We start from the raw sequence: 14,668 nt of genomic DNA, 5'->3' as shown, positions 1-14,668 counted from the left end.
ATTTAAAAGTTCCGAAGCCGCACCAACATAATAGAGATACAGAAACACCGTGGCCCCTTTCTTTGAGATAACTCTGCACTATTGCGACCTGCAAATGCCACTTCCAGTTTAGCTGTGCAGAAGAAGAACAACAAGAAGAAGAAATATCTCGAAATATGTCCGTTAGGCCCCTTCCCTTGAGATATATCTGCAAATATCTCGGAAACGAAGCGAGCTATGGCAAAATGTTAAGAGACCTTTTTCGTAGAGAATTATGTTTCCTACAATCTATGTTCTATGATATTTTTTGATCAGAAGCGTAGTTTTCGAGATATATCGAGATATTTAAAAGTTCCGAAGCCGCACCAACATAATAGAGATACAGAAACACCGTGGCCCCTTTCTTTGAGATAACTCTGCACTATTGCGACCTGCAAATGCCACTTCCAGCTCAGCTGTGCAGAAGAAGAACAACAAGAAGAAGAAATATCTCGAAATATGTCCGTCAGACCCCTTCCCTTGAGATGAATCTGCAAATATCTCGGAAACGAAGCGAGCTATTGCAAAATGTTAAGAGACCTTTTTTGTAGAGAATTAAGTTTCCTACTTTTTATGTTCTATGATATTTTTTGATCAGAAGCGTAGTTTTCGAGATATATCGAGATATTTAAAAGTTCCGAAGCCGCACCAACATAATAGAGGTACAGAAACACCGTGGCCTCTTTCTTTGAGATAACTCTGCACTATTGCGAGCTGCAAATGCCGCTTCGAGCTTAGCTGTGCAGAAGAAGAACAACAAGAAGAAGAAATATCTCTAAATATGTCTGTCAGACCCCTTCCCTTGAGATGAATCTGCAAATATCTCGGAAACGAAGCGAGCTATGGCAAGATGTTAAGAGACCTTTTTTGTAGAGAATAATGTTTCCTACAATTTACGTTCTATGATATTTTTTGATCAGAAGCGTAGTTTTCGAGCTATATCGAGATATTTAAAAGTTCCGAAGCCGCACCAACATAATAGAGATACAGAAACACCGTGGCCCCTTTCTTTGAGATAACTCTGCACTATTGCGACCTGCAAATGCCACTTCCAGCTCAGCTGTGCAGAAGAAGAACAACAAGAAGAAGAAATATCTCGAAATATGTCCGTCAGGCCCCTTCCCTTGAGATAAATCTGCAAATATCTCGGAAACGAAGCGAGCTATGGCAAAATGTTAAGAGACCTTTTTTGTAGAGAATTAAGTTTCCTACTTTTTATGTTCTATGATATTTTTTGATCAGATGCGTAGTTCTCGAGATATATCAAGATATTTAAAAGTTCCGAAACCGCACCAACATAATAGAGATACAGAAACACCGTGGCCTCTTTCTCTGAGATAACTCTGCACTATTGCGAGCTGGAAATGCCACTTCCAGTTTAGCTGTGCAGAAGAAGAACAACAAGAAGAAGAAATATCTCGAAATATGTCCGTTAGGCCCCTTCCCTTGCGATAAATCTGCAAATATCTCGGAAACAAAGCGAGCTATGGCAAAATGTTAAGAGACCTTTTTTGTAGAGAATTAAGTTTCCTACTTTTTATGTTCTATGATATTTTTTGATCAGATGCGTAGTTCTCGAGATATATCAAGATATTTAAAAGTTCCGAAGCCGCACCAACATAATAGAGATACAGAAACACCGTGGCCCCTTTCTTTGAGATAACTCTGCACTATTGCGAGCTGGAAATGCCACTTCCAGTTTAGCTGTGCAGAAGAAGAACAACAAGAAGAAGAAATATCTCGAAATATGTCCGTCAGGCCCCTTCCCTTCAGATAAATCTGCAAATATCTCGGAAACGAAGCGAGCTATGGCAAAATGTTAAGAGACCTTTTTTGTAGAGAATTATGTTTCCTACTTTTTATGTTCTATGATATTTTTTGATCAGACGCGTAGTTCTCGAGATATATCAAGATATTTAAAAGTTCCGAAGCCGCACCAACATAATAGAGATACAGAAACACCGTGGCTCCTTTCTTTGAGATAACTCTGCACTATTGCGACCTGGAAATGCCACTTCCAGTTTAGCTGTGCAGAAGAAGAACAACAAGAAGAAGAAATATCTGGAAATATGTCCGTCAGGCCCCTTACCTTGAGATAAATCTGCAAATATCTCGGAAACGAAGAGAGCTATGGCAAAATGTTAAGAGACCTTTTTTGTAGAGAATTAAGTTTCCTACTTTTTATCTTCTATGATATTTTCTGATCAGATGCGTAGTTCTCGAGATATATCAAGATATTTGAAAGTTCCGAAGCCGCACCAACATAATAGAGATACAGAAACACCGTGGCCCCTCTCTTTGAGATAACTCTGCACTATTGCGAGCTGCAAATGCCACTTCCAGCTTAGCTGTGCAGAAGAGGAACAACAAGAAGAAGAAATATCTCGGAATATGTCCGTCAGGCCCCTTCCCTTGAGATAAATCTGCAAATATCTCGGAAACGATGCCAGCTATGGGAAAATGTTAAGAGACCTTTTTTGTAGAGAATTAAGTTCCCTACTTTTTATCTTCTATGATATTTTTTGATCAGATGCGTAGTTCTCGAGATATATCAAGATATTTAAAAGTTCCGAAGCCGCACCAACATAATAGAGATACAGAAACACCGTGGCCCCTTTCTTTGAGATAACTCTGCACTATTGCGAGCTGTAAATGCCACTTCCAGCTTAGCTGTGCAGAAGAAGAACAACAAGAAGAAGAAATATCTCGAAATATGTCCGTCAGGCCCCTTCCCTTGAGATATATCTGCAAATATCTCGGAAACGAAGCGTGCTATGGCAAAATGTGAAGAGACCTTTTTTGTAGAGAATTAAGTTCCCTACTTTTTATCTTCTATGATATTTTTTGATCAGATGCGTAGTTCTCGAGATATATCAAGATATTTAAAAGTTCCGAAGCCGCACCAACATAATAGAGATACAGAAACACCGTGGCCCCTTTCTTTGAGATAACTCTGCACTATTGCGAGCTGTAAATGCCACTTCCAGCTTAGCTGTGCAGAAGAAGAACAACAAGAAGAAGAAATATCTGGAAATATGTCCGTCAGGCCCCTTCCCTTGAGATAAATCTGCAAATATCTCGGAAACGAAGAGAGCTATGGCAAAATGTTAAGAGACCTTTTTTGTAGAGAATTAAGTTTCCTACTTTTTATCTTCTATGATATTTTCTGATCAGATGCGTAGTTCTCGAGATATATCAAGATATTTGAAAGTTCCGAAGCCGCACCAACATAATAGAGATACAGAAACACCGTGGCCCCTCTCTTTGAGATAACTCTGCACTATTGCGAGCTGCAAATGCCACTTCCAGCTTAGCTGTGCAGAAGAGGAACAACAAGAAGAAGAAATATCTCGGAATATGTCCGTCAGGCCCCTTCCCTTGAGATAAATCTGCAAATATCTCGGAAACGATGCCAGCTATGGGAAAATGTTAAGAGACCTTTTTTGTAGAGAATTAAGTTCCCTACTTTTTATCTTCTATGATATTTTTTGATCAGATGCGTAGTTCTCGAGATATATCAAGATATTTAAAAGTTCCGAAGCCGCACCAACATAATAGAGATACAGAAACACCGTGGCCCCTTTCTTTGAGATAACTCTGCACTATTGCGAGCTGTAAATGCCACTTCCAGCTTAGCTGTGCAGAAGAAGAACAACAAGAAGAAGAAATATCTCGAAATATGTCCGTCAGGCCCCTTCCCTTGAGATATATCTGCAAATATCTCGGAAACGAAGCGTGCTATAGCAAAATGTGAAGAGACCTTTTTTGTAGAGAATTAAGTTCCCTACTTTTTATCTTCTATGATATTTTTTGATCAGATGCGTAGTTCTCGAGATATATCAAGATATTTAAAAGTTCCGAAGCCGCACCAACATAATAGAGATACAGAAACACCGTGGCCCCTTTCTTTGAGATAACTCTGCACTAGTGCGAGCCGCAAATGCCACTTCCAGCTTAGCTGTGCAGAAGAAGAACAACAAGAAGAAGAAATATCTGGAAATATGTCCGTTAGGCCCCTTCCCTTGAGATAAATCTGCAAATATCTCGGAAACGAAGGGAGCTATGGCAAAATGTTGAGAGACCTTTTTTGTAGAGAATTAAGTTTCCTACTATTTATGTTCTATGATATTTTTGGATCAGATGCGTAGTTCTCGAGATATATCAAGATATTTAAAAGTTCCGAAGCCGCACCAGCATAATAGAGATACAGAAACACCGTGGCCCCTTTCTTTGAGATATCTCTGCCCTATTGCGAGCTGCAAATGCCACTTCCAGCTTAGCTGTGCAGAAGAAGAAAAACAAGAAGAAGAAATATCTCGAACTATGTCCGTCAGGCCCCTTCCCTTGAGATAAATATGCAAATATCTCGGAAACGAAGCGAGCTATGGCAAAATGTTGAGCGACCTTTTTTGTAGAGAATTAAGTTTCCTACTTTTTATCTTCTATGATATTTTCTGATCAGATGCGTAGTTCTCGAGATATATCAAGATATTTAAAAGTTCCGAAGCCGCACCAACAGAATAGAGATACAGAAACACCGTGGCCCCTTTCTTTGAGATAACTCTGCACTATTTCGAGCTGCAAATGCCACTTTCAGCTTAGCTGTGCAGAAGAAGAACAACAAGAAGAAGAAATATCTCGAAATATGTCCGTCAGGCCCCTTCCCTTGAGATAAATCTGCAAATATCTCGGAAACGAAGAGAGCTATGGCAAAATGTTAAGAGACCTTTTTTGTAGAGAATTAGGTTTTCTACTTTTTATGTTCTATGATATTTTTTGATCAGATGCGTAGTTCTCGAGATATATCAAGATATTTAAAAGTTCCGAAGCCGCACCAACATAATAGAGATACAGAAACACCGTGGCCCCTTTCTTTGAGATAACTCTGCACTATTGCGAGCTGTAAATGCCACTTCCAGTTAAGCTGTGCAGAAGAAGAACAACAAGAAGAAGAAATATCTCGAAATATGTCCGTCAGGCCCCTTCCCTTGAGATATATCTGCAAATATCTCGGAAACGAAGCGAGCTATGGCAAAATGTTAAGAGACCTTTTTTGTAGAGAATTATGTTTCCTACAATTTATGTTCTATGATATTTTTTGATCAGAAGCGTAGTTTTCGAGATATATCGAGATATTTAAAAGTTCCGAAGCCGCACCAACATAATAGAGATACAGAAACACCGTGGCCCCTTTCGTTGAGATAACTCTGCACTAGTGCGAGCCGCAAATGCCACTTCCAGCTTAGCTGTGCAGAAGAAGGACAACAAGAAGAAGAAATATCTCGAAATATGTCCGTCAGGCCCCTTCCCTTGAGATAAATCTGCAAATATCTCGGAAACGAAGCAAGCTATGGCAAAATGTTAAGAGACCTTTTTTGTAGAGAATTAAGTTTCCTACTTTTTATGTTCTATGATATTTTTTGATCAGATGCGTAGTTCTCGAGATATATCAAGATATTCAAAAGTTCCGAAGCCGCACCAACATAATAGAGATACAGAAACACCGTGGCCCCTTTCTTTGAGATAACTCTGCACTATTGCGAGCTGCAAATGCCACTTCCAGCTTAGCTGTGCAGTGGAAGAACAACAAGAAGAAGAAATATCTCGAAATATGTCCGTCAGGCCAGTTCCTTTGAGCTGAATCTGCAAATATCTCGGAAACGAAGCGAGCTATGGCAAAATGTTAAGAGACGTTTTTTGTAGAGAATTATGTTTCCTACAATTTATGTTGTATGATATTTTTTGATCAGAAGCGTAGTTTTCGAGATATATCGAGATATTTAAAAGTTCCGAAGCCGCACCAACATAATAGAGATACAGAAACACCGTGGCCCCTTTCTTTGAGATAACTCTGCACTAGTGCGAGCCGCAAATGCCACTTCCAGCTTAGCTGTGCAGAAGAAGAGCAACAAGAAGAAGAAATATCTCGAAATATGTCCGACAGGCCCCTTCCCTTGAGATAAATCTGCAAATATCTCGGAAACGATGCGAGCTATGGCGAAATGTTAAGAGACCTTTTTTGTAGAGAATTAAGTTTCCTACTTTTTATCTTCTATGATATTTTTTGATCAGATGCGTAGTTCTCGAGATAGATCAAGATACTTAAAAGTTCCGAAGCCGCACCAACATAATAGAGATACAGAAACACTGTGGCCCCTCTCTTTGAGAAAACTCTGCACTATTGCGAGCTGCAAATGCCACTTCCAGCTTAGCTGTGCAGAAGAAGAACAACAAGAAGAAGAAATATCTCGAAATATGTCCGTCAGGCCCCTTCCCTTGAGATAAATCTGCAAATATCTCGGAAACGAAGCGAGCTATGGCAAAATGTTTAGAGACCTTTCTTGTAGAGATTTAAGTTTCCTACTTTTTATGTAGTATGATATTTTTTGATCAGATGCGTAGTTCTCGAGATATATACGGATATTTAAAAGTTCCGAAGCCGCACCAACATAATAGAGATACAGAAACACCGTGGCCCCTTTCTTTGAGATAACTCTGCACTATTGCGCGCTGCAAATGCCACTTCCAGCTTAGCTGTGCAGAAGAAGAACAACAAGAAGAAGAAATATCTCGAAATATGTCCGTCAGGCCCCTTCCCTTGAGATAAATCTGCAAATATCTCGGAAACGAAGCGAGCTATGGCAAAATGTTAAGAGACCTTTTTTGTAGAGAATTATGTTTCCTACAATTTATGTTCTATGATATTTTTTGATCAGAAGCGTAGTTTTCGAGATATATCGAGATATTTAAAAGTTCCGAAGCCGCACCAACATAATAGAGATACAGAAACATCGTGGCCCCTTTCTTTGGGATAACTCTGCACTATTGCGAGCTGGAAATGCCACTTCCAGTTTAGCTGTGCAGAAGAAGAGCAACAAGAAGAAGAAATATCTCGAAATATGTCCGACAGGCCCCTTCCCTTGAGATAAATCTGCAAATATCTCGGAAACGATGCGAGCTATGGCGAAATGTTAAGAGACCTTTTTTGTAGAGAAGTAAGTTTCCTACTTTTTATCTTCTATGATATTTTTTGATCAGATGCGTAGTTCTCGAGATATATCAAGATATTTAAAAGTTCCGAAGCCGCACCAACATAATAGGGATACAGAAACACCGTGGCCCCTTTCTTTGAGATAACTCTGCACTAGTGCGAGCCGCAAATGCCACTTCCAACTTAGCTGTGCAGAAGAAGAACAACAAGAAGAAGAAATATCTCGAAATATGTCCGTCAGGCCCCTTCCCTTGAGATAAATCTGCAAATATCTCGGAAACGAAGCGAGCTATCGCAAAATATTAAGAGACCTTTTTTGTAGAGAATTATGTTTCCTACAATTTATGTTCTACGATATTTTTTGATCAGAAGCGTAGTTTTCGAGATATATCGAGATATTTAAAAGTTCCGAAGCCGCACCAACATAATAGAGATACAGAAACACCGTGGCCCCTTTCTTTGAGATAACTCTGCACTAGTGCGAGCTGCAAATGCCACTTCCAGCTTAGCTGTGCAGAAGAAGAACAACAAGAAGAAGAAATATCTCGAAATATGTCCGTCAGGCCCCTTCCTTTGAGCTGAATCTGCAAATATCTCGGAAACGAAGCGAGCTATGGCAAAATGTTAAGAGACGTTTTTTGTAGAGAATTATGTTTCCTACAATTTATGTTCTATGATATTTTTTGATCAGAAGCGTAGTTTTCGAGATATATCGAGATATTTAAAAGTTCCGAAGACGCACCAACATAATTGAGATACAGAAACACCGTGGCCCCTTTCTTTGAGATAACTCTGCACTATTGCGAGCTGCAAATGCCACTTCCAGCTTAGCTGTGCAGAAGAAGAACAACAAGAAGAAGAAATATCTCGAAATATGTCCGTCAGGCCCCTTCCCTTGAGATAATTCTGCAAATATCTCGGAAACGAAGAGAGGTATGGCAAAATGTTAAGAGACCTTTTTTGTAGAGAATTAAGTTTCCTACTTTTCATGTTCTATGATATTTTTTGATCAGATGCGTAGGTCTCGAGATATATCAAGATATTTAAAAGTTCCGAAGCCGCACCAACATAATAGAGATACAGAAACACCGTGGCCCCTTTCTTTGAGATAACTCTGCACTATTGCGAGCTGTAAATGCCACTTCCAGCTTAGCTGCGCAGAAGAAGAACAACAAGAAGAAGAAATATCTCGAAATATGTCCGTCAGGCCCCTTCCCTTGAGATATATCTGCAAATATCTCGGAAACGAAGCGAGCTATGGCAAAATGTTAAGAGACCTTTTTTGTAGAGAATTATGTTTCCTACAATTTATGTTCTATGATATTTTTTGATCAGAAGCGTAGTTTTCGAGATATATCGAGATATTTAAAAGTTCCGAAGCCGCACCAACATAATAGAGATACAGAAACACCGTGGCCCCTTTTTTTGAGATAACTCTGCACTAGTGCGAGCCGCAAATGCCACTTCCAGCTTAGTTGTGCAGAAGAAGAGCAACAAGAAGAAGAAATATCTCGAAATATGTCCGACAGGCCCCTTCCCTTGAGATAAATCTGCAAATATCTCGGAAACGATGCGAGCTATGGCGAAATGTTAAGAGACCTTTTTTGTAGAGAATTAAGTTTCCTACTTTTTATCTTCTATGATATTTTTTGATCAGATGCGTAGTTCTCGAGATAGATCAAGATACTTAAAAGTTCCGAAGCCGCACCAACATAATAGAGATACAGAAACACCGTGGCCCCTCTCTTTGAGAAAACTCTGCACTATTGCGAGCTGCAAATGCCACTTCCAGCTTAGCTGTGCAGAAGAAGAACAACAAGAAGAAGAAATATCTCGAAATATGTCCGTCAGGCCCCTTCCCTTGAGATAAATCTGCAAATATCTCGGAAACGAAGCGAGCTATGGCAAAATGTTTAGAGACCTTTCTTGTAGAGATTTAAGTTTCCTACTTTTTATGTAGTATGATATTTTTTGATCAGATGCGTAGTTCTCGAGATATATCAAGATATTTAAAAGTTCCGAAGCCGCACCAACATAATAGAGATACAGAAACACCGTGGCCCCTTTCTTTGAGATAACTCTGCACTATTGCGCGCTGCAAATGCCACTTCCAGCTTAGCTGTGCAGAAGAAGAACAACAAGAAGAAGAAATATCTCGAAATATGTCCGTCAGGCCCCTTCCCTTGAGATAAATCTGCAAATATCTCGGAAACGAAGCGAGCTATGGCAAAATGTTAAGAGACCTTTTTTGTAGAGAATTATGTTTCCTACAATTTATGTTCTATGATATTTTTTGATCAGAAGCGTAGTTTTCGAGATATATCGAGATATTTAAAAGTTCCGAAGCCGCACCAACATAATAGAGATACAGAAACATCGTGGCCCCTTTCTTTGGGATAACTCTGCACTATTGCGAGCTGGAAATGCCACTTCCAGTTTAGCTGTGCAGAAGAAGAGCAACAAGAAGAAGAAATATCTCGAAATATGTCCGACAGGCCCCTTCCCTTGAGATAAATCTGCAAATATCTCGGAAACGATGCGAGCTATGGCGAAATGTTAAGAGACCTTTTTTGTAGAGAAGTAAGTTTCCTACTTTTTATCTTCTATGATATTTTTTGATCAGATGCGTAGTTCTCGAGATATATCAAGATATTTAAAAGTTCCGAAGCCGCACCAACATAATAGGGATACAGAAACACCGTGGCCCCTTTCTTTGAGATAACTCTGCACTAGTGCGAGCCGCAAATGCCACTTCCAACTTAGCTGTGCAGAAGAAGAACAACAAGAAGAAGAAATATCTCGAAATATGTCCGTCAGGCCCCTTCCCTTGAGATAAATCTGCAAATATCTCGGAAACGAAGCGAGCTATCGCAAAATGTTAAGAGACCTTTTTTGTAGAGAATTATGTTTCCTACAATTTATGTTCTACGATATTTTTTGATCAGAAGCGTAGTTTTCGAGATATATCGAGATATTTAAAAGTTCCGAAGCCGCACCAACATAATAGAGATACAGAAACACCGTGGCCCCTTTCTTTGAGATAACTCTGCACTAGTGCGAGCTGCAAATGCCAGTTCCAGCTTAGCTGTGCAGAAGAAGAACAACAAGAAGAAGAAATATCTCGAAATATGTCCGTCAGGCCCCTTCCTTTGAGCTGAATCTGCAAATATCTCGGAAACGAAGCGAGCTATGGCAAAATGTTAAGAGACGTTTTTTGTAGAGAATTATGTTTCCTACAATTTATGTTCTATGATATTTTTTGATCAGAAGCGTAGTTTTCGAGATATATCGAGATATTTAAAAGTTCCGAAGACGCACCAACATAATTGAGATACAGAAACACCGTGGCCCCTTTCTTTGAGATAACTCTGCACTATTGCGAGCTGCAAATGCCACTTCCAGCTTAGCTGTGCAGAAGAAGAACAACAAGAAGAAGAAATATCTCGAAATATGTCCGTCAGGCCCCTTCCCTTGAGATAAATCTGCAAATATCTCGGAAACGAAGCGAGCTATGGCAAAATGTTAAGAGACCTTTTTTGTAGAGAATTATGTTTCCTACAATTTATGTTCTATGATATTTTTTGATCAGAAGCGTAGTTTTCGAGATATATCGAGATATTTAAAAGTTCCGAAGCCGCACCAACATAATAGAGATACAGAAACACCGTGGCCCCTTTCTTTGGGATAACTCTGCACTATTGCGAGCTGCAAATGCCACTTCCAGCTTAGCTGTGCAGAAGAAGAACAACAAGAAGAAGAAATATCTCGAAATATGCCCGTCAGGCCACTTCCCTTGAGATAAATCTGCAAATATCTCGGAAACGAAGCGAGCTATGGCAAAATGTTAAGAGACCTTTTTTGTAGAGAATTAAGTTTCCTACTTTTTATGTTCTATGATATTTTTTGATCAGATGCGTAGTTCTCGAGATATATCAAGATATTTAAAAGTTCCGAAGCCGCACCAACATAATAGGGATACAGAAACACCGTGGCCCCTTTCTTTGAGATAACTCTGCACTAGTGCGAGCCGCAAATGCCACTTCCAGCTTAGCTGTGCAGAAGAAGAGCAACAAGAAGAAGAAATATCTCGAAATATGTCCGACAGGCCCCTTCCCTTGAGATAAATCTGCATATATCTCGGAAACGATGCGAGATATGGCGAAATGTTAAGAGACCTTTTTTGTAGAGAATTAAGTTTCCTACTTTTTATCTTCTATGATATTTTTTGATCAGATGCGTAGTTCTCGAGATAGATCAAGATACTTAAAAGTTCCGAAGCCGCACCAACATAATAGAGATACAGAAACACCGTGGCCCCTCTCTTTGAGAAAACTCTGCACTATTGCGAGCTGCAAATGCCACTTCCAGCTTAGCTGTGCAGAAGAAGAACAACAAGAAGAAGAAATATCTCGAAATATGTCCGTCAGGCCCCTTCCCTTGAGATAAATCTGCAAATATCTCGGAAACGAAGCGAGCTATGGCAAAATGTTTAGAGACCTTTCTTGTAGAGATTTAAGTTTCCTACTTTTTATGTAGTATGATATTTTTTGATCAGATGCGTAGTTCTCGAGATATATCAAGATATTTAAAAGTTCCGAAGCCGCACCAACATAATAGAGATACAGAAACACCGTGGCCCCTTTCTTTGAGATAACTCTGCACTATTGCGCGCTGCAAATGCCACTTCCAGCTTAGCTGTGCAGAAGAAGAACAACAAGAAGAAGAAATATCTCGAAATATGTCCGTCAGGCCCCTTCCCTTGAGATAAATCTGCAAATATCTCGGAAACGAAGCGAGCTATGGCAAAATGTTAAGAGACCTTTTTTGTAGAGAATTATGTTTCCTACAATTTATGTTCTATGATATTTTTTGATCAGAAGCGTAGTTTTCGAGATATATCGAGATATTTAAAAGTTCCGAAGCCGCACCAACATAATAGAGATACAGAAACATCGTGGCCCCTTTCTTTGGGATAACTCTGCACTATTGCGAGCTGGAAATGCCACTTCCAGTTTAGCTGTGCAGAAGAGGAGCAACAAGAAGAAGAAATATCTCGAAATATGTCCGACAGGCCCCTTCCCTTGAGATAAATCTGCAAATATCTCGGAAACGATGCGAGCTATGGCGAAATGTTAAGAGACCTTTTTTGTAGAGAATTAAGTTTCCTACTTTTTATCTTCTATGATATTTTTTGATCAGATGCGTAGTTCTCGAGATAGATCAAGATACTTAAAGGTTCCGAAGCCGCACCAACATAATAGAGATACAGAAACACCGTGGCCCCTCTCTTTGAGAAAACTCTGCACTATTGCGAGCTGCAAATGCCACTTCCAGCTTAGCTGTGCAGAAGAAGAACAACAAGAAGAAGAAATATCTCGAAATATGTCCGTCAGGCCCCTTCCCTTGAGATAAATCTGCAAATATCTTGGAAACGAAGCGAGCTATGGCAAAATGTTTAGAGACCTTTCTTGTAGAGAATTAAGTTTCCTACTTTTTATGTGGTATGATATTTTTTGATCAGATGCGTAGTTCTCGAGATATATCAAGATATTTAAAAGTTCCGAAGCCGCACCAACATAATAGGGATACAGAAACACCGTGGCCCCTTTCTTTGAGATAACTCTGCACTATTGCGACCTGCAAATGCCACTTCCAGCTCAGCTGTGCAGAAGAAGAACAACAAGAAGAAGAAATATCTCGAAATATGTCCGTCAGGCCACTTCCCTTGAGATAAATCTGCAAATATCTCGGAAACGAAGCGAGCTATGGCAAAATGTTAAGAGACCTTTTTTGTAGAGAATTAAGTTTCCTACTTTTTATGTTCGATGATATTTTTTGATCAGATGCGTAGTTCTCGAGATATATCAAGATATTTAAAAGTTCCGAAGCTGCACCAACATAATAGAGGTACAGAAACACCGTGGCCTCTTTCTTTGAGATAACTCTGCACTATTGCGAGCTGCAAATGCCGCTTCGAGCTTAGCTGTGCAGAAGAAGAACAACAAGAAGAAGAAATATCTCGAAATATGTCCGTCAGACCCCTTCCCTTGAGATGAATCTGCAAATATCTCGGAAACGAAGCGAGCTATGGCAAAATGTTAAGAGACCTTTTTTGTAGAGAATTATGTTTCCTACAATTTATGTTCTATGATATTTTTTGATCAGAAGCGTAGTTTTCGAGATATATCGAGATATTTAAAAGTTCCGAAGCCGCAAAAACATAATAGAGATACAGAAACACCGTGGCCCCTTTCTTTGAGATAACTCTGCACTAGTGCGAGCCGCAAATGCCACTTCCAGCTTAGCTGTGCAGAAGAAGAACAACAAGAAGAAGAAATATCTCGAAATATGTCCGTCAGGCCCCTTCCCTTGAGATAAATCTGCAAATATCTCGGAAACGAAGCGAGCTATGGCAAAATGTTAAGAGACCTTTTTTGTAGAGAATTAAGTTTCCTACTTTTTATGTTCTATGATATTTTTTGATCAGATGCGTAGCTCTCGAGATATATCAAGATATTTAAAAGTTCCGAAGCCGCACCAACATAATAGGGATACAGAAACACCGTGGCCCCTTTCTTTGAGATAACTCTGCACTAGTGCGAGCCGCAAATGCCACTTCCAGCTTAGCTGTGCAGAAGAAGAACAACAAGAAGAAGAAATATCTCGAAATATGTCCGTCAGGCCACTTCCCTTGAGATAAATCTGCAAATATCTCGGAAACGAAGCGAGCTATGGCAAAATGTTAAGAGACCTTTTTTGTAGAGAATTAAGTTTCCTACTTTTTATGTTCGATGATATTTTTTGATCAGATGCGTAGTTCTCGAGATATATCAAGATATTTAAAAGTTCCGAAGCTGCACCAACATAATAGAGGTACAGAAACACCGTGGCCTCTTTCTTTGAGATAACTCTGCACTATTGCGAGCTGCAAATGCCGCTTCGAGCTTAGCTGTGCAGAAGAAGAACAACAAGAAGAAGAAATATCTCGAAATATGTCCGTCAGACCCCTTCCCTTGAGATGAATCTGCAAATATCTCGGAAACGAAGCGAGCTATGGCAAAATGTTAAGAGACCTTTTTTGTAGAGAATAATGTTTCCTACAATTTACGTTCTATGATATTTTTTGATCAGAAGCGTAGTTTTCGAGATATATCGAGATATTTAAAAGTTCCGAAGCCGCACCAACATAATAGAGATACAGAAACACCGTGGCCCCTTTCTTTGAGATAACTCTGCACTATTGCGACCTGCAAATGCCACTTCCAGCTCAGCTGTGCAGAAGAAGAACAACAAGAAGAAGAAATATCTCGAAATATGTCCGTCAGGCCACTTCCCTTGAGATAAATCTGCAAATATCTCGGAAACGAAGCGAGCTATGGCAAAATCTTAAGAGACCTTTTTTGTAGAGAATTAAGTTTCCTACTTTTTATGTTCGATGATATTTTTTGATCAGATGCGTAGTTCTCGAGATATATCAAGATATTTAAAAGTTCCGAAGCTGCACCAACATAATAGAGGTACAGAAACACCGTGGCCACTTTCTTTGAGATAACTCTGCACTATTGCGAGCTGCAAATGCCACTTCGAGCTTAGCTGTGCAGAAGAAGAGCAACAAGAAGAAGAAATATCTCGAAATATGTCCGACAGGCCCCTTCCCTT

Source organism: Osmia lignaria, unplaced genomic scaffold (assembly GCF_051020975.1).
Source record: "Osmia lignaria lignaria isolate PbOS001 unplaced genomic scaffold, iyOsmLign1 scaffold0002, whole genome shotgun sequence".
NCBI lineage: Eukaryota > Metazoa > Arthropoda > Insecta > Hymenoptera > Megachilidae > Osmia > Osmia lignaria.
Note: the sequence above shows the minus strand (reverse complement) of the source record.